The sequence below is a fragment of the Rhynchophorus ferrugineus genome, unplaced genomic scaffold (assembly GCF_030347505.1).
Source record: "Rhynchophorus ferrugineus isolate W39M unplaced genomic scaffold, kcgeb_rfMv2 rfM6, whole genome shotgun sequence".
Classification (NCBI taxonomy): Eukaryota; Metazoa; Arthropoda; class Insecta; order Coleoptera; family Curculionidae; genus Rhynchophorus; species Rhynchophorus ferrugineus.
In genome coordinates, this window is record NW_027472585.1 from 42,209,566 (window position 1) to 42,231,301 (window position 21,736).

At 32.5% G+C, this 21,736-nt stretch overlaps 1 protein-coding gene across 7 annotated transcripts in view; it reads left to right on the forward strand.

Moving 5' to 3' along the window:
- DIP2 (disco-interacting protein 2) overlaps positions 1-21,736 on the forward strand; it is a 437,652-nt gene that overhangs the window by 298,374 nt on the left and 117,542 nt on the right. The window lies entirely within an intron of this gene.

Consider the following 21,736-nt stretch of genomic DNA (forward strand, 5'->3'; position numbering starts at 1 on the left):
AATATTTGGGTATGAGAAAGAAGATCAGTGCAATGTGGGTGCCGCGCGAGCTCAATTTTTGACCAAAAACAACGACGAGTTAATGATTCGGAGCAGTGTTTGAAGATGATCAAGCGTAATAAACTCGAGTTTTTGCGTCTATATGTGACAATGGACGAAACATAACTCCATCATTTCACTCCTAAATTCAATCAACAGCGACTATTACATAGCGTTATTGGGCCGTTTGAGGAACGAAATCGCCCAAAAATGGTCGCATTTGAAGATAAAGAAAGTGCTGCTTCACCAAGACGATGCACCGCGTCACAAGTCAATGAAAACTATGGCAAAAATCCATGAATTGGACTTCGAATTGCTCCTTATCCACCGTATTCTCCAGATCTGACCCCCAGCGATTATTTCCTGTTCTCAAATCTCAAAATAATGCTCGCTGGGAAGAAATGTTCGTCGAATGAAGAGGTGATCGCCGTAACTGAGGCCAATTTTGAAACAAAGGACAAATCATACTACAAAAATGGTATCGAAAAGTTGGAGGGTCGCTATAATCAGTGTATCAACCCTTGAAGGGAATTATGTTGAATGAAAAAAACAAATTTTGCCAAAAAAATGTGTTTAACATACGTGGTAAGCCGGGGACTTTTCAATTGACCTGTTATTATCGATAATATCGAAATATATTTAGAGTAAATCAACTCAAAAACCTGTACAAATTTACTAAAAGCACCACAAGCTTTTTGCCATGTCCATCATTAAAAGTACGACCAATGGAATAATTGGAAACGTAAATAGGCCTTACTCGAACGTTCAATAAACTTTTATTTATTGCTCGACGACAGTCAAATAGGAAATTAAAATCAAGCCTCCATCAAGACCCGAAACATTTTCTACATAAGTGTTTTCTACTGCTAATCTTCCCTAATTGAACTCTACAGCAAACGAAAAGGAAATTTCACAGGCAAAATCGAGCAATCAAGTTTATTTTCCATAATTCTGAACTTACATCTCCGCGATAAAAAATCCAATCCCGTCGTCCTACATTTTTATAATACTATTTCGCTTTTCATTATATTTATAGGGAATTAATGTTCCAAATCCATAATTAACAATAATTGTTGTTATTAGTGAATTGTTTGTTGTTATTGGTAATTGTTCTTTTTAATACATATACTTAAATAACTTAACTTTTGGTGTCTTGGTGTTATTGTCTCATGGTTAATTCGTTGGTAAAAAATATAATTCTGACTGGCATTATGGGTTCCATAATTGGCAACTGTTCGATTCATTTAATATCACTTATATTAATTTTCACAGAAATAGATTTTATTTCTGTCTCTCTTTTTTTTTGTTTCTTTTGTCTTCTTTCTAAGGACTCTTCCAATGATTCATTATTAAGGCCTTTTTATTTATTTACTTATCTTACTGTCCATCATTGTTATACCTCTAAGTCTGTAAATTGATTTGTATACTCTATTTGTTACATCGTTTTTCCAATTCTGGGACACATTGACTTATCTTGGCTTCCATTACCTTAAGTTTCTATATCCAGATATTTAAATGGATATGTATTATTTCTAGTTCTCCTATCGCCATTGTTTTCGTTTCTCTTTAAATCGTTATCATGTCTTATCCCCTTCGTGTCATATTCCACTTGTTTATCTTCCACAAAACCTCCTATCGACATTGCTATATTTTTATAAGTTTTAAACCATATATATAGTCCTTTATAGCAATTCAAAAATAAATGAATGCCATTTTATTGATAAACCTAGAACACAATGAAGCTTAATTCGTATTTTTCCTTAATTAATCGATTAAAGCAGCGAGAGAAGATTCTTTTGCCGCTGCAGCTACGCTTAATTTGTCCTGCTGCTGCTGCCACCAGCTCGAAAATTAAATCAAGTTTTGCCGTAAAACCGACGTAAAACCATCCCGTAACAGAATTAACTTAAGACTTAGAACCAAAGTCGTCCTGCAGCTCCGGAATTTGCAGATTACCCGCGGAGATTACGACCCTTAATTTATTTTTCTCCGGATCTAAAAGAATATTTCCCTTTAAATCTGAAAGTTGGAGGAGGAAGAGTTAAGAAAGCCCTCATCAATTCAGCGGGACTTTAGGTAAGAGAACAGTAGTTTCAATAAAATGATAATAGATGTCAGGCAAATCGTTTTTTATAGGTTAAACCTTTACTATATGCGAGCAGAAAGCTACAATACGCTAGTATTAATATAAATAAGTGGACCCAGACATGTAGAATAAAGGATAAAAGGATTATATCACTGCATATTAAATTCACCTACAACCAAACTGTTCATATACCAATAGATAAGAATAATATCATACAGTAGCATACAGAACTTCATTAGAAAGATAATATCAAAAAGGAAATAAAGGAACTCGAGTTAAAATACGAAAATATGTATTGGTTATTTTGATGAAAATCTAAATTATACGTTCAAGATAAGTTGTTTCTGTTCAAGCAAATACTAAACCTATATACACCTATGGAAATGAGTTATATGGATGTTCTGCGAGAAATAGTATCAACGTAATACAAGTATTTCAGAATAAAGTCCTGAGAAGTATGGTGGATGTACCCAGATACTTAAGAACAGTTCGACAAGACATGGAAATACTACACTCCCATATTAACACTGAAGTGCTGCAACGCTTGATTAACACTAAGACGCAGACTTAAGAAAACCAAACCGTGTGATCTTGTGTAGTTACATCGTGAACTAAATAGCAAAAACACTCAAAAGTAAAACTAAGTCTTATTTTATTAGATATTAAGTAAGGGCCAGTGGTACTTCCTAGATAAGTACCTAGTTTTAAGTCACTATAGAGACAAATTGTAAGTTAGCCCGCAACGACTAGTAATAATTAGCGTTGGGAACTATCGACTGATAATAGTTGAAACAGTCGATAGTCGCAAAATAGTCGAAATAGTCGATAGTCAAAAAACTAGCGACTGAAAATAGTAAGTACTATTTTATTTTTTATAAATAGTTTTTTTTCAATCGTGATGTCAGACGAGAGTTTGTGAGAGAGAAAAGGACGGAGATAGTTGCTTGGAACAGTTAATTTTATATGTACTTATATTTTCCAACGGTAGTATAAGCGAGACGGAGATGTACATATAACTTCACTCACTAACTTTAAAAAAGAGAAGAAAAAAAATACTGAATACTATTAACATTCAATTAATAATTTCATTTTAAACGAAGTAGAATTACTTTTATATTTGAATGGATATCTGTGGATCGATAAAAACGAATGGAATTATTCTATGGGATGGAATAATTCCCCACAAAAACTTTATCGTATTTTAATATGTTAATTGCTATTTTTAAATAATATACTATAATACATTTAGACAATAAAATAGAACTTAAAGAAAAACTAAAGAAACTTAAAATATATACCTAATCATGGAAAAAAAACTAATCCATGACATAATGAAAAATGATCCCACAATAACTACTAGAGCTTTTTTAAATAAAGTAAATGCTTTATTTATTATTGAACGAAAATATTTTTTAACAAAAATCGAGAGAGTAACCGAAATATTACCTATTATTGTCATAAAAACAGTCAAAAATATTTTACTATTTATCATTCACAATTTTAATCTTTTTACCTTATAACATTAACAATCTTGAAGAATATCGTTCCAAAATGCTGCTATATTAATATACAATATATTATTATTTACAAGATAACTATTTAAAAAATTATAAAACTATATATATTACATATAGAACTATGTAAGCATAAATTCGGTACATTTTTGTCAAGGTCGCGGCTAGGACGACAGATCCAGAACGTTAAAAATCAGTCAAATGAAACTAGTAGAACCAAAAATAGTAACTAAAAGTACACGACTGAAACAATCGATAGTAAATAGTAAAACCATCACTGGGACCGTAAATAGCGAATACAGTCGACTGAAACAGTCACTGGTAAAAAGTAAACAATGACTAAACAGTCGATAATCGTTTTTGGTCGATAGTTCCCAACACTAGTAATAATACATTAACAAAAATACTCTATTTTATTGTTCAACCTGAACATTAGATTTTTGTTTGAATGGAACAATTTTTTAGATAATTAAACAAATACTATAAGATTATCACAAGGTGTATCTAAAAATTTACAAGAAAAAGTCCTGAAGCTCTACTGCAACGTCACCTATCAGGTCCGTTTGTAAATCTTAGCCATTCTCGAATCGACATAAACATTCACAGAAAATCTTATCAAAATCGGGCCAACCGTTTAGGAGGAATTCAATTACATATACACCTACAGAAGAATGTTAGATACAAAGACAATTATTAGGAGAACATTGTCTTGGTTTCTTCTTTTAAGATTCAGCGATGTTACTTTAAAATATTAGAATTTTCTAGCAGAATTTTTTTCTTCTGAAAATGTTGAACCTTTTAATCAAATAAGACATATTTACAATTATAGACAAATAAAGAGTCCATTTTCTAATCAAAAATATTTTCTTACTTAGACCGGAAAATCATCGAGTCATTCATTACAAATTTCAGTTCGAACAAACTATATCCATTAAAATCATTAATAATTTGCAACAAAACAATTTAATTTGGTTATACTTTGTTAATAATATGGTTTTGTTATTTATTGGTGCATGCTGGATAAATATAGGATGCAATATTTTAATTATTCTCGTTCTCCATGTATAGGGATACATTGATTATTTAGATTGAAACAAATGACCCTTTGTTGCATTGTTTAGTATATTCGTAATAATATAATAACTATATATAATTTGAAACCCTGTTTATTTTAATATATATATATATATATATATATATATATATATATATATATATATATATATATATATATATATATATTAATTAGTCATTTTTATAAAAATATATAAATATTATATTGCATAATTGTTTTAATAATTCTCCCAAAAAATATTTATATACTCTAAAATAACTGTATAACTAGCGAATAATAATACTGAATAATAATAGTGAGAATAATAATACTAAGATATATAATGAATCGACTTATTTTATCATATTTTCACCATATATAACCACTGAAGGCTAGAACTAATAAATTTATTTCTAAAAAAGTATTCGATATTTTTGCTGGGAATTTAGATAACACATGGACTGAAAAGTTCCGGGCGCAACAAAGGAAAAGTTTTTTTTTGCTCAAAATTGGCTTTATTTATCAACGTAATCTTCATCAAGAGCCACACAATTACCAGCGCTTGTTTTATATTTCAAAACCACTTTTGTAGAACGATTTATATTGTGCCTCACAAGAGGCTCTCACCAGTTGCCATCCACTCAGATGATCGTTTTGATTCCGGAGTGAAGTGATGGATCAATGTTGCAAAAATGCCGGTATGTTACGTTTAACATGACCAAACACTGCTCACAATCATCAACATGGTCTTGTTTTTGGTCAAAAATGGGCAAAGGCGGCGCACATGATCAGAGCTTCCTCTTAAAATCAATCATTAAAAATGATTTTCCGATTTTTTCTTTATTTTCTGGCGTTACCACCTCATTTGGGCGTCCATTGCCTTCTGCATCATCGGCGTCTCTACGACCACGTTTGAAGTCAGCAAACCAACGTTTTATTGTTGTTTCTGACAGAGCCGTCCACTTATAACACTTATCAAGCCATTGCTTCGCCTGAACGGTATGTTTTCCCATCAACAAGTAGTGTAGATTAAAGCACGAAATTGTTTACTGCTTTCTTTTGAAGGTGAGAACTACTGTTGAACTACTGGTGAGTTGTGACTAACTGAAAAAGCGGTGAATGCAATAAAACTAGAGTTTTCAGCCCTTGTGTTAATTATGTTAAGAATTTGAACGTTAAGTGTATGAAATATTTTTTGATTAACAAAGTTATTAGAATTATAACAGGGAAGTGTGAGGAATTCGCTTTTAATGTAATATAGTAAAAAGACAGAACTCTAGTAGTAATCTTATTATATTAAAGGCACTAATGAAATGTGAAATGTAGTAAAGTAAATATTTGGTCAATGAAATGTTACGTCGAGATGTCAAGTGCCTCAACTTCTTGACAAACAAGAACTAATGAAATGTTTTCACAGCAAAATCTTTTCTTTACAGGTGCCTTTAATAGAGATTTAAACTGACCAATCAAGTTACTTGAATAGGCGATTATGACCCCATCTAGATATTGGACCTAGCGAAATTTTTCTCCAGAGACCCCTATTTTGTTTTCTCTCTATTTCTCTGTGATCATAACTTTTATATTTTATTTTCGTTCGCTTAGTTGCCTTATTGTTTCCAAGCTTTTGAACGATAGTATAATTAAAAATCTAGACAATAACTAACAGGTCAATTGAAAAGTCCCCGGCCTGACACATAGATGACGCTACTAGAATTAAATCCATATGTTTTTTAGTTAGGCTTGACTGAAGCAACTTTTGTGATTGTGAAAATAAATGGATAAAAAGGAATTTCACGTGTTGATAAAATATTGCTTTTTAAAAGAAAAAATACAGTTCAAGCAAAAACTTGACTTGATGCCGAATTTCCGGACACTGCCCCAGGAAGATCAACCATCAAGAATCGGTATGCTAAGTTTAGACGTGGTGAAATGAGCAGCGAAGACGGCAAACGTAGTGAACGCCCAAAAGAGATTGTTACTGACGAAAACATTTAAAAAATCCACAAAATGATTTTGAATGACCGTCAATTGAAATTGAATAATTATTTGTGTATAATATACGAATATTTGGGTTTGAGAAACCTCTGTGCAAAGTGGGTGCCGCGCGAGCTCACTTCTGACCAAAAACAACGACGAGCTGATGATTCTCGGCAGTGTTTGAAGATGATCAAGCGTAATAAACCCGAGTTTTTGCGTCGATATGTGACAATGGATGAAACATGGCTCCATCATTTCACTCCGAAGTCCAATCGACAGTCATCTGTGTGGACTGCACACGATGAACCCGCTCCAAAAACGCAACAGTCGGCTGGCAAGGTTATGGCGTCTGTATTTTTATGTAGAATATGTTTTATTATGGTAGGCCTATGACTTTTCAAATGACTTGTTATATAGAGAATAAAAAGGACCAGTAGAGACCAATCGAAATTCAAAGAACAGTTATTGTTTAAGTTCCAAGGCCCGAGGGAAAGTTCAAAATTAACCTAAAAGATGCGAAACGAAGCTCCCGAAAGTTTTCCGAAACTGGAAATGGCCGCAGCGGCTCTGTTTGCCATCAGAAAATCGACAAACGAAGCAAATAAACAACAAGAGCGAAATCGTAGTGTACACATCGGTTAGATTCCCAGGACCGAAACACGCAAACCAAATAAGCTTCTTGGCTTATATTCCGCCCTCATTCTAATTCGACTTAACTGGGATTATTTACGATTAGGTCCGCGATCGTGCCTCAACGCCAACCGTCAAGATTTAGGCTTCGGATGGGTGTACACCGAAAAAATCCCACCGAATGCTTCGCCAGAACTCAATATGTATGTTGTACATTATCCCATTCGTTTGTATTTTCCCTTTCTGATTCACTACACACGTCTATATTGAACAACATACACACATAAAAGAAAATATGGTCCTTTCAACAAAACCGTGAATTCACGTCAAGTCCCCGGCCCGACGCATAGATGGCGCTACTAGAATTAAATCCATATGTTTTTAGTTAGCCCTATCCCTCAAAAGATGTGTGTATAAATATGGCAGCTCTCGGATCATTAGTTTGTGAATTATAGCATTTTGAGTGAAGAATAAAATATCAGTATTTTTTCTCGTTTTTTATAAAAAAATATTAATTGCTTGAAGTTAATTACTTGCCTTACATTTCTACTATTTGATTAATAAGTTACATACAATTCGTATTTAACTTCTAAAAAAACATGTGGTGTCTCATATTTCTCAAAGTTATGCTATATTTATTACACTACTACTTGTTTTGTACGTTGTTAGAGCACGAAACATCGACCATGTAAAGTATCTTTCTTATAACCCTAAATATAAGAAGTGATGGGTATATAGTTACCATTATGCCACCCTTTTTACATCGAAGAATATATAGTCTGTTCAAAGTTTATTTGTATATGCGTCATCGAAATTTGTGACGTCAAAACGTCGCAGTATTGCCACATCAACTCTGAGTTTTTGTTACCTCCATTCACCGAGCCATCTAATTTACCCTATAGGTTAGAGTTACAATCTCTTATCAGGACGCGTTTACGCGTTCCAACTAATTGTGTCTCTTTTTAACTAGAATAAAATGAAAAGGACATTTTTATTCTAAAACTAATTTACAAATTGCGGCAGGCAATACATTAAACATCTTGATGACGCTTATACAAATAAACTTTGAATAGACTATATATGGTTAATAAAGTTCGAATGTTTATAAATTAGTCTTTGTGATTATTATTGTTCATTAGTAAGAGTATAAGCAGGCTAGGAAGACTAAATGTAAGACTAATCCATGTTGAACAATAGTTCCAGTCTTAATAAACACACAAATGTAAAGAAAAATAATGAAAAGCAAATATAGCAAACAATCAAACATAAATGAATGAAACTTATACACTATCAGTAGATAAAAATGTGAATTACTACAACCGTTTTCGCTCTGTATACCATTTCCAGAATATTAAACATCCGATTTAAAAGACCAGACGAGTTTTTTAACACTCTGACATCATAAAGCTAATTAAGTCCTATCGTAGACGTCGGACAAGCAACAGAAATCTCGGTATTTACGCAGAGAGTCGTTTATTTGGACTTCAGTCTAGTTGAAAAACCAGCCAGACTAGACTTATTTGTCGCTTATCCTCATCGGGGACAAGAAGCGCGCGAAACAGAGAGATTATCCCAGGGAAAACATTTCGTTTTTGCCTAGACTGCCATTCCCGAAGGATCAGTTCAGCAGCACCAACAGATTAACTTATTTAATTTGGAATCATACCTAGACTTTTGTCATTTTCTCTTTCGCCAAGTTGCTCGACTTTATTTGTGTCTTAGTGTCGGTTAGCTTTAATACTGAGTTGATCATTTCTTTTAAGTTTTTTCAATTTGTTAAGTGTTTTTATATCAAGGTTTTTATTGAATTAGTTTTTTGAAAACACCTATATTTTTTAAGATTCAATGATGTTTTCAAGATATTAAGTTTCATTTAAAATACTACCTGTTGACTTGGTACTTATTTTTCACCTTAACTTGTATTTTTTTATTTTATTTTTCATACACACTACAAATACTGTCGCTTACAATGCCCTGGGAGTTCCTCAGGGTAGTGCTCTATACCGCTGATATCCTAAAAACAAAAGACACAGTACTTGGAACATTTGCTGACGTCACAGTCATTATGGTAAAAAATACATATGTATCTGCCTAAATATTCTACCAAGAATGGACTAGAGATTCGAAAATATAGCTTTAATCTGTTCGTGTATATTTTGTTTTACTACGAAAAGACAAAAACCTAATTATACCACATGCCCAATGTCTCCAGCAGAATCAGCGAGATACTTTGGTATCAATCTTATGGTACATTCATTTCGAAATGCCATGTAAGACAGAAAGTAAACAGATTAGACTCAAAATTAAACAACTGTAATGGTTAGACGGAAGAGATTACCGACTAAACCTCAATGGGACCGATATATCAGTCAATCAGAAAGCCTATTTGGATTTGTGATCTGGAAATATGGGATTGCACTAAGTCATCAAACGAATTCCAATTCTTCGATTAATTACTAATGCTTATAATAATCATACATAATCAACGAAGAACTGCTCAATGACCTCTAAACTAAATAGATTCACGAGAAGTTATTCAAGATTGTACTAAACGTGTCTAATAAGTTTTTTCTAATTCTAATTTTATTTCAATCAGACTGGCGAAAAGTACAAATAATATTAAAAGTAACCAATCTGTTTGTCTATATACCTCTTATCGCCCTAAAAAAAATATACTGAAAGCAGTTCGTGCAAATTGCTGAAAACAGCTATTCAACTCGTGGCCATTCTTCCTTAATACAGGGTTTTTAGTTTTAAATTGAATTAATAGTTTTAGTACATATATTGATAGTGATAGCGATGATGATCTAAGACTATATCCGCTAAGGTCTATTGTATCTCTAACTGATTGGTATACTGTTAAGGAGTAGAGAACCATGGATAGCCTCTTCATTATAAATAGAGTGGCTAGATTCTGAAAAACCCAAGTGGCTAATGGGCTTACAATTATGATTATACTATTGTTCACATCGAACTTATATTAGCAATATAAGAACCATATAAAAAATTACCTAATCAAACTGTGATAATCTTCATTAAAGTAGGAACTAAACTAAATTTTCTAATTTCTTATTAAATAAAGTTCTTGAAAATGTTTTAGTCTTAAAGTATCTGCAGGAATGTTTATAATATCGCTGATTCGGTCATTTAATCCATTAGGTGTAAGAAGCTGGAAACTCTTAGAACATACTACAATTATGGAAGCATTTGGGATTCTCCTGCTTTATTCATTTCAATAGAGATACTAAAAACATAACTAAGTTCATCTTAAGTTATCACATGTTTCACTAATATTGGATGAAGACCCAACAAAATCAAATCAAACTCAAAACTGCTGAAACCTACAGAAACTATGCTCATAAAATCGTATCATATATATTTATTGCTCTTACCAAGTGATCAATTTGAACTACGATTTGATCGAAAAACGTTCATAGTACAGCCAAAGATATGATAAGGTAATTGTGCAGCAATACCAATCAAACAATTGTTAAAATCATTTGGAGGTGAAGTTTTATCGCAATCGCTGTACTCTGCAGACCTGACTCCATCCGACTATCGTATTTTCACATCGATGGGACACGCACGTGCAGAGCAAAGATTCGCCGATTTTCCACGCGTTAGAAAATAACTTGACGAATGCTTTAGCTCAAGGAATAAATTGTTATGTTAAATTGCTTGAAAGGTGACCAAAATATATAAAATGGAATAGTCATACTTTGAATAATTATATTTTAACTATATATAATTTAAATAGCGGATATTAATTACCGACACAACTGGCAATTGTATGCTATTACAATGTAGGTTACGAAATATGGTTAGGATATCAACAATGAATGCATCTTTGTAAATAACTGATAGGGCTGCTCCAATATTAGATAAGAATGATATTTATTTTTGAAGAAGAATTGTTTGAAATTAAATAGTAGGTATGAGGAAGGAAATGTATTTATCAGTTTGATCCAATATCGCTACATCTCCAGAAAACAATTCTAATACTACATCAAGAGCATTTTGGCTACGTAGGGAAGTAATATGGCCGATGACAGTCCCCTAAATAGAAAGGTTCGAGTCGCTTCTTGGAAATTTAATTAGTTTTACGTCGTCTCACCGAAAACAATATCGTTAGAGGCTTTGAGGCGTTGAACTATCTGTCGGGCAATAAACTCCAGACAGCTAAGCCAATTTTCAACTACGCTAACGCTGTAGATATTGAGTTTATGACGTTATTGTAGAGCGTTTGTCTTGTCGCTTTGTGACTAACCAGATAATTCGATTTAATTTACTGGAAACATATATTTTATCAAACATACGCAAGCACACTTTATACATCCTCTATAGTTGCGCGTCAGTTCCTCAGTTCCTCTCAATTGTTTTTTGTGATTCTTGTAAAAGATATAAACTAGCATCGGGTACTATCGACTGAAAGTAGTAGAAACAGTCGAATCAGTCGATAGTAAAAAAACTAGCAACTGAAAATAGCAATTACTAATTTAGTAAAATGCACACTGTTTTTCCATTCAGTGATAACAGACGGAGATATACGAATTCTTTCTCGTACTAATATTGAGAGAGGAAAGGACGGAAATAATTGTTTCTCTATTATCTAATTATATATATTGTATTGTAACCGATCAATTGAAAAGTCCCCGGCATGGCACTACTAGAATTAAATCCATATGTTTTTTAGTTAGCCCAAACCCTCAAAAGATGCACGTATAAATTTGACAGCTGTCGGATCATTAGTTTGTGAATTATAGCATTTTGAATGAAGCAACTTTTATTATTGTGAAAAAAATGGATAAAAAGGAATTTCGGGTGTGAAAACGACGAAAGCATTTAAAAAATCCACAAAATGATTTTGAATGACCGTAAATTGAAATTGAATGAAATAGCAAACACTCTAAAGATATCAACTGAACGTGTATATCACATCATTCACGAATATTAGGATATGAGAAAGCTCTGCGCGAAGTGGGGACCGCGCGAGCTCACTTTTGACCAAGAACAACGGCGAGTTGATGATTCGGAGCAGTGTTTGAAGACGATCAAGCGTAATAAACCCGAGTTTTTGCATCGATATATGACAATGGATGAAATGTGGCTCCATCATTTCACTCCAAAGTTCAATAGACAGTCATCCGAGTGGACTGCTCCTAATGAACCCGCTCCAAAGCGTGGGAAAACGCAACACTCGGCTGGCAATTTTATGGCGTCTGTATTTTGGGGTGCGCATGGAATAATTTTCATTAACTGCCTTGAAAAAGGAAGGACCATCAACAGCTGTATGAAAAAAAAGTGCTGCTTCACCAAGACAATTCACCGTGTCACAAGTCAGTGAAAACGATGACAAAAATCCATGAATTAGGCTTCGAATTGCTTCCTCATCTACCGTATTCTCCAGATCTGGCCGCCAGCGATTATTTCCTGTTCTCAGATCTCAAAATAATGCTCACTGGGAAGAAATTTTCGTCGAATGAAGAGGTGATCGCCGAAACTGAGGCCTATTTTGAAGCAAACGACAAATTGTACTACAAAAATGGTATCGAAAAGTTGGGTGGTCGCTATAATCAGTGTATCACCCTTGAAAGGAATTATGTTGAATAAAAAAACTAATTTTGGCAATAAAATATGTTTTACTATGGTAGGCCTGAGACTTTTCAGTTGATTTATTATATCAATGTATTTGTGATTTTTTATTACACCTAGCCTATCCCGAGATATAAAAAGCACTCATTTCGTTTATACCTCAACTGCAAACGTCACCATATCATATAGTGTAATCTTATAAATCTTAAAATTTTCTGTTTTTTAACTATTATTATAACTCCATTCAAGATATTATCGAATAAATCACTTCGGTAGAACAAATCGTAACTACATTAAATAAATCACTCATTCAGTGTTGGCTAAAGTTTTAATCCTAAGCCGTGTTCTTTCCTATATCCGAATTTTCAGCGTGGAGATATATATCAGGACGTCGGAAAGCTGTTTATATTAAATCGCTACGTCGGATTATTCATTCGAAAAAATCTGGTAGTCGATCCGGAATCGTTTTTCTGTCATTTGAACTGTTGCGAAAATATGTTGCCGGAATGGATGGTTTTTGATTTCTAGGTCCAACGTGTGAAATTGGAACGCTCCATGGATCGATCATTCGACGGCTTTGTTTGTATATAAATTTGGTTGGGAACATTCGCGATTGATATCGGATACAAAGCTTTGTTTTTGGTTTGATTTTTTTCATCTTAGAATATGTAACAACTGTGACCTTTCCAATTTCTTTTTTAATATTTAATTCCTAACATTTTTCCCGTTACAATTAAAATACAAATATATCAACTGATTAATCAATAACAATCAAAGATTCTTAACATTTGACCAGGAGCCTTGAATAACAGATGTAACTGAAAATGCCTATGAGGGTAAAAATGTTCAGCTATATTCTTATCAGCTTATAATTTATAAGGTAATACAGTGAGCTATTGAAATCTTACATTACTGCCAGAATGTTTAGAGTCAAACAAGAAGAAGTTTACTCTACAATAAAAGAAGCTAAAGCAAGTGTACTACAAGCAAGTGTATTATGGCCAATCCTTTACCTATTCTACACATGTAATATACCACAAACAGAGAATATTACGATGGCTACATTTGATGATGATACTGCAATTCTTACTGCCGAAGACAATAGCGACGACAAAAATAATTGAACCCAAACCTTGAAAATAAACTTTAACGAAAGTAAATATGTGCATGTGTAGTTCGCATATTATCAGACCATAAAAACATCAATAGCAATAAATAATTCTTCATATAACAACACAAAGTACCTCGGAATGAATCTTGATGCAATACTTCGCTGGAAGGATCATGTAAAAACAAAAGGAATGATCTGGAACTAAAATATAGTAAAATATATTCGTTTGGTTTGGTTAGTAATATATGTCTGTATATTAAAACATATTGAAATATATACAAACTATTTCAAGAATTAAAAGTCACTACCCCTCTTAAATTGCTTTTAATTAAATCTAATTTCCATTACTTTTAAATAATCAATCATTCTTGATAAGATTAAATTATTACATATATTTACAATAATTAAATAAATACACGAATATATTGACTAATATATTTACAATAATTAAATAAACTATTGGCTTTTGAAAACTTGGGTCTTTAAATTAAATAATTAATACAAGTTTAAAACAATCAAATGTCATATAGTTACATACTTTAATGCAATAATCATTAAACACCCTCTATGAACTTATTTATAATTGGTAATATCAAGTTAACATATTTATTATTTACAATATTTGGAAAATGTATTGGCTAATTGGAAGAAATCACAATTCAGTCACAAGAAATTACGATCAGTACTATAAACTTTAACGAAAGCAAATATGTGCATGTGTAGTTCGCATATTATCAGACCATAAAAACTTCAATAACAATAAATAATTCTTCATATAACAACACAAAGTACCTCGGAATGAATCTTGATGCAAAACTTCGCTGGAAGGATCATGTAAAAACAAAAGAAAAGAACCGAAACTAAAATATAGTAAAATATATTCGTTTGGTCTGGTTAGTAATATATGTCTGTATATTAAAACATATTGAAATATATACAAACTATTTCAAGAATTAACAGTCACTACCATTCTTAAATTGCTTTTAATTAAATCTAATTTCCATTACTTTTAAATAATCAATCATTCTTGATAAGATTGAATTATTACATATATTTACAATAATTAAATAAATACACGAATATATAGACGAATATATTTACAATAATTAAATAAACTATTGGCTTTTGAAAACTTGGGTCTTTAAATTAAATAATTAATACAAGTTTAAAACAATCAAATGTCATATAGTTACATATTTTAATGCAATAATCATTAAACACCCTCAATGAACTTATTTATAATTGGTAATATCAAGTTAACATATTTATTATTTACAATATTTGGAAAATGTATTGGCTAATTGGAAGAAATCACAATTCAGTCACAAGAAATTACGATCAGTACTATAAACTTTAACGAAAGTAAATATGTGTATGTGTAGTTCGCATATTATCAGACCATAAAAACATCAATAACAATAAATAATTCTTCATATAACAACACAAAGTACCTCGGAATGAATCTTGATGCAAAACTTCGCTGGAAGGATCATGTAAAAACAAAAGGAAAGAACCGAAACTAAAATATAGTAAAATATATTCGTTTGGTCTGGTTAGTAATATATGTCTGTATATTAAAACATATTGAAATATATACAAACTATTTCAAGAATTAGCAGTCACTACCATTCTTAAATTGCTTTTAATTAAATCTAATTTCCATTACTTTTAAATAATCAATCATTCTTGATAAGATTAAATTATTACATATATTTACAATAATTAAATAAATACACGAATATATAGACGAATATATTTACAATAATTAAATAAACTATTGGCTTTTGAAAACTTGGGTCTTTAAATTAAATAATTAATACAAGTTTAAAACAATCAAATATCATATAGTTACATATTTTAATGCAATAATCATTAAACACCCTCTATGAAGTTATTTATAATTGGTAATATCAAGTTAACATATTTATTATTTACAATATTTGGAAAATGTATTGGCTAATTGGAAGAAATCACAATTCAGTCACAAGAAATTACAATCAGTACACAATAAATTGCTATTATATAAGCAAATACTGAAACCTATATAGACATACGGAGTTCAATTATGGGGATGTTCTGCAAAGAGTAACATAAACAAAATACAAATTTTTCAGAACAAAATCCTGAGAAGTATTGTGGTCGCACCCAAATTCTACAGGACTGACTGCTTACATCGAGACTTTCAGATACCCACGGTCAGTCAATAAATCAAGAGAATTGCAAGGGGGCATGAGGAAAGACTCCATTCTCATGAGAATATTGAAGTATTGCAACGTTTTAACGTGCACCAGGGCAGGATACAGACTCAAAAGAATCAAAACATCTGATCTTGTATATCTATAGTGTTGTGTAGTTAGGTGCATATAATAGAAAATACAGCAGTGACTTGTATAAACATTATTTCATCAGAAACTGAGATAGGGCCGATGGGTCCTTTTAGTTATATACCTAAATTTAAGTTATTATAAAGACAAATTGTAGATTAGTCGGAAACGACTAATAATAATGTAATAATTAAATAATAAATAATAAAAAAAGAGCTAGCATAAAGTTCCGTATAATCTTTAAAGTATTTTGTAAACACACACATACAAAATCCGTCGATGATTTCCCACTAAAATCCTCTTATAATACATCCTAAATCTAGTGCAACTGTAAAGAGACGTTACATTCTGTTCGCTCTTAATTTCTAACAGCTGCGGCCGCTCTCACACCACTTTCGAACGAATTTATCGTCAAAAGGTTTAAAACTCTCACACCGAACGAAGGAAAGTTTCCTCCTTCGCATTGTCGATGATATTACCGTTAAAGATTCCGCTCTTAATTCAATCTAATTCCCGTTTTTCGACCAATCGATCATTTCGCTAACGGTTAAACGACCGAAAATGAATAATTACGTTTTCATTTTTTCCAGGAAGAAAAACGGATATAGTTAATCGGTCCTTGAGAGTGGAAGTTGTTCTTTCATCTTGATGGATGCGTATTTATCATGTCTATCCGGTGATGAATGCGCTGAATGGAAATGAATAAAAAACGTTTTATTATTTGGAAAAAATGGTTGGCGCCAAATTACTTTATCATGAACTAATTTTTTATGCATATATATATTTTAAAGTCTCATTTTACCAACTATGGGTTTATCTGTTTAAAGTTTAACGTGGGCTCCGAACGACGGTCCTCAGCATTAAGCCTACCGACTGGCGAGTGTCCAACTTTTAGAAATCATCCTAGAAGACATTCGATCTTACCCAGCCTGGTTACTGGCGTGACTGGGATAAAGATCCTTGAAGGACAATCACAAATTTTAAACAATCACAATAAATTCAATGCAGGATTCGAACGTGCAGTTATCGCAACAGTAGGAGGACCGTCCCATCGCCTATACCACTGCGCCATGAAACCAGCTCATTAACTAATTGAAAGCTATTATAAAGTTAATTAAATTAAATCACTGCATTTAACATTAAGGATTTTAGTTTGTTTAAGTTTAATTATAGTTTAGATGCTTTTTTACTGAATAGGATTTATCAGATGACAGTGAAAGTTGAGAAGACTGCGCGTGCTTTAGCTTCTTTCCAAAAAGACTACCATATTCTTGACCTAAAATATACAGTAAAACGAGTTAAATACAGTAATTTTGGAAAAGAGTTACTTACCATGTTATTCATTAGACAGCAGGATATGTCTCAACCGTGCTTATTAGGATGTTTATTTTTTAGTTTATAATTTTAAAAGATACTAACATGATATCTTCTTATAAGGACTTAAATCATCTTGTACTGGTCACCTTATATTTTTTCATCAATAGACTTCGAAAATGGAGGAGGTTCTATGTTCCACTGTATATATTTTTAATGTATTTTCAAAATTAATTTTTTATTCGAAAGAGTGCACTTCCGAGGTGCTTTCGTTGGAACCAAGTCAGGTTCCGTTTAATCCGGTGGGAGAAAGGGGGGAAAATCGAGCGAAACCCTCAAATCTCAAAGGCACGTACAAACTTTTCACATATTTTTTTATCTAAAATAATCAGGTATTTGTGCATAATGTGATCGCTGAGCTGATGTGACGAAAAATTGGAAGTAATTTAGTATAAAACCATTTAGTTTGCTTTTTAAGCGTAAACCTTGTGATATAAGACGTCGGTCAAACAATGTAAGTATTTGTATGATGTCTAAATTAGAGCGTTATGTACACACGCGGATGTCGCAGCTTCGATTCTCAACGGGGCCAGGAACTTTTTTGTTCTAGTTTGGTTGGAAAATTTGTCAGATCACCTAGACTGGGTACCCCGGCTCCTCAAACATTCCTTATTCTTAATTATCGTTTCTTTATTGCTATTTTCCCTCAAAAAATTTAAACGACTTCAAAAAATAAATAAGGAACTCATGAAAAATTTAAAAATAATGAAACTTAGATTTTTAACACATAAAAAGGACGTTTTAAAATAAAATATGTACATAATAATCGTTGCAATATCTAAATAAAAATATGAAAAACTTTAATTAACCTATCTACTACACGTATTTTATATTCTACTATATACATACAATTTAGCTTTTTACCTTGAGCTTTTGGTTAACATATTGTATATTTACTAGCCTAAAATGAATGGATGATTGTACTTATAAGTTGAAATAAATCTACAGTCAATACATCATTATTGTTACAAAACAATAATTTATCTAGCTGTACTCTTATACCGATATATAAAATGTAATAATGTTTTGTTTTCCTTGTTTGTCATTAGATCATTAGGATGTCGTTGTTTTATATTATGATTATTTGATACAGCTCTACTTTTCTTAGCAAATTTATCACATAGCAATCGTTTAATGACATATCAAAAGTTTAATACATAGTATCATTCCCCACTTGTTACTGTCTAATTTCTTCTCTGATTCTCTGAATTTCACATTCTTCGACTACACTCTGAACAAGTTCTAGCTACATCTCACCTATAAAATATAAATTAAACCGTTACTAAAATATATCATGTTTAAAATAATTGTCTAATTATTACCAGTTACTACAATTTTTGCTACTATTCTTAATGGACAAATATAATTAATTTTCATGTTATCATTAAATTTTGACATATGTTGATGTTGTTGAAAATAGTGTGTTATAAATTTAGGCACAATAGTACCAAATCCGAAGATCTTTGTCAATTAATGTGTACTGAATCCATGCCGAATCTTCTCCGAATATTCGCGAATGGTCTCGTGTACGTACCGAACCATTCGCTTCGTTCATGTCTATAGTCACCATAAGACATAACAATCGGAGAATTTCCACCATCTGTAATACGCCTCGCTACATCTGCATCATTTCGCGCACTCAAATTACTCCCTTCCCTAATTTATAACCCGCAAGTTAGCAAAGATCACCTCCGATCGTTACGTCGGCATTAATTAACTACAACCGATGCCGTTCATCAATGGCTTTCGAGTGGCGTGTTTCTTTTTTGACGGCATCGATTCAATCGTCTGGAGTGGTGATTAACGAGATCGCGCGCGGCTGGCCTGAACGAAATGGTATCGCAGAAACTGGACATCCCCAAATGAAGAGCGACGATTTCTCTGGATAAAGATGGATGAGACGGTGCACTATGGGGAGTTAATGGCGCTCTTGTTTTGATTAATACAGCTGTCGAGGTATTTCGAATGTTACCGAAACATTTAATGGGCTAGTTAGGTGAGCACTTAGTGATATTTGTTTAAATAATGTCGGTTTGTTTGTTACCACGCTGTTAATTAAAATATAAGGATTGCGAGTTAATTGTTTGGCATATTGGCTCTTTCTTTCTTGAATCCCGTATCGTCAATACAACAGCAAGTCTACTGACGCTACACAAAAACTGTCAAAGCCGACTTGGTAGCGTAGTGGTAAAGGTGTCCACCTACTGTTGTGATAGCGCGGGTTCGAATCCTTCTGGGGCTTGGTCGTAAATTTTTGTTGGTTTTAAATATTTGTGATTGTCCTAGGCAAGAGTGCAAAATTCCACAAAGAAAATGATTCCAGTCACGCCAGTAACCGGGCTGGGTAAGATCATATGTCTTCTGGGACCTGTGTATTTAATTGTGATTTTAAGTCCTTCGATAATATATGCATTAGATCTACTATAATGTTAAAATAAATTATATTTGATAACAGTATTTTTCTTTAATTATTTTATTTAGATTAGAATTTTGTTGTATGTCAAGGCCAAACTGAACTAAAACTAAGAATTCATACGGCAACATTGCGAAATTTTGACGTCACAAATTTCGTTGACGTATATACAAATAAATTTTGAATAGACTGTATAAAAAGTTTTAATTACAAGTATTTCGTGAATCAATTAATTAATAATTCGAACGATATATACGTGTTTTGGTCGCAAAAAAACTGCGGTACTCAGTCGGCAATTTCTCATCTCGTTTTGTCGCTGATTTACGGCGCTATAGCCGCAAAAAAGCACCCTCACGCTTTGCGACTAATCACCCTAAACATTCGCAACGTTCTAGACCCTAATTAACGACCGCCGGGGCCATCTAGCCACGGCTTTCGGAAACCGCTATCAATTAAAATCATTTAATCGTCACGAGGACGAGATCGAAGCCGGCCAGTGCCCGTCAGCAAAAGCGCATCGAGCGTCGCTCGGAACCGAACGCGTTGATACGAGGGAGGCGACACATTTTCGTCGAATAAAGATGGATGGCCGAGGGCGGTCACTGTAGGAAGTTAATTGAACCGTTTTTTTGTTGCCTCGACCACTGTGTCAGTGGTGGAGGAGCACGGCGATGAAATGGGAGGGTAGAGGGATAGGGGGATGTATGGAGATTGGAATAGGAGGTATAACACGGAAATACTTTTATGTTTGTAACAGGTTTTAGGTATGGAAAGTAAAATATGTCTTGGATACACTTTTATCATTGGTTAAATATGTTGGATTGGTTGGTATGCACTTATACATGTATATATATATATATATATATATATATATATATATATATATATATATATATATATATATATATGTATGTATGTATGTATGTATGTATGTATGTATGTATGTATGTACGTATGTATATATAGTTTATCTAATGCATATATTATCAAAAGACTTAAAACTACAATTAATTACACACTTATAATAGTTTGTAGCTTAGGGTTGTGTTTGATTATATTTACACTGAACTATTTTCCATGTCACCTTTTGAGTTAGAGTTCTAGGCCCGTTTGTAGTTGTATCACCTGGAGGTCTAATCCATCTTATTAACATATTAATTCTATTTTCATTAGAGATCATATTTTCCTTTTACTCTTAGTTCTTGTGTCCGTTGGTACAGTAATTCCTTGTAAGAACATTTTTATATCACTGTAATTATCCTTCAATATTAGTATACATCTTTCTTGATAAAACTAGATTTAATCACTACATTCTCCTAAATGCATTTGCCATATCTTCAAAACGGTTACTATTATTTCTCCCTTGATAAATGTTAACCAAATGCTCAAGTATATTCTGAACAACAATGAAACATACCTGTGCACATGAATATTTTACATTCTACAATAACATTTCCTACAGTTTACATATATTAACTATTTACCCACCTTTACTTGTTTCCGCTCACATGACCCTGTCTCAGAAATTGGAATCTTAGAATATGCTTTGAGGCATATTATATTGAGAAAGTTTCATTCAACTGAATAACTAAGCTGTTAATTTCTTCTTCAATGTTTCTGAC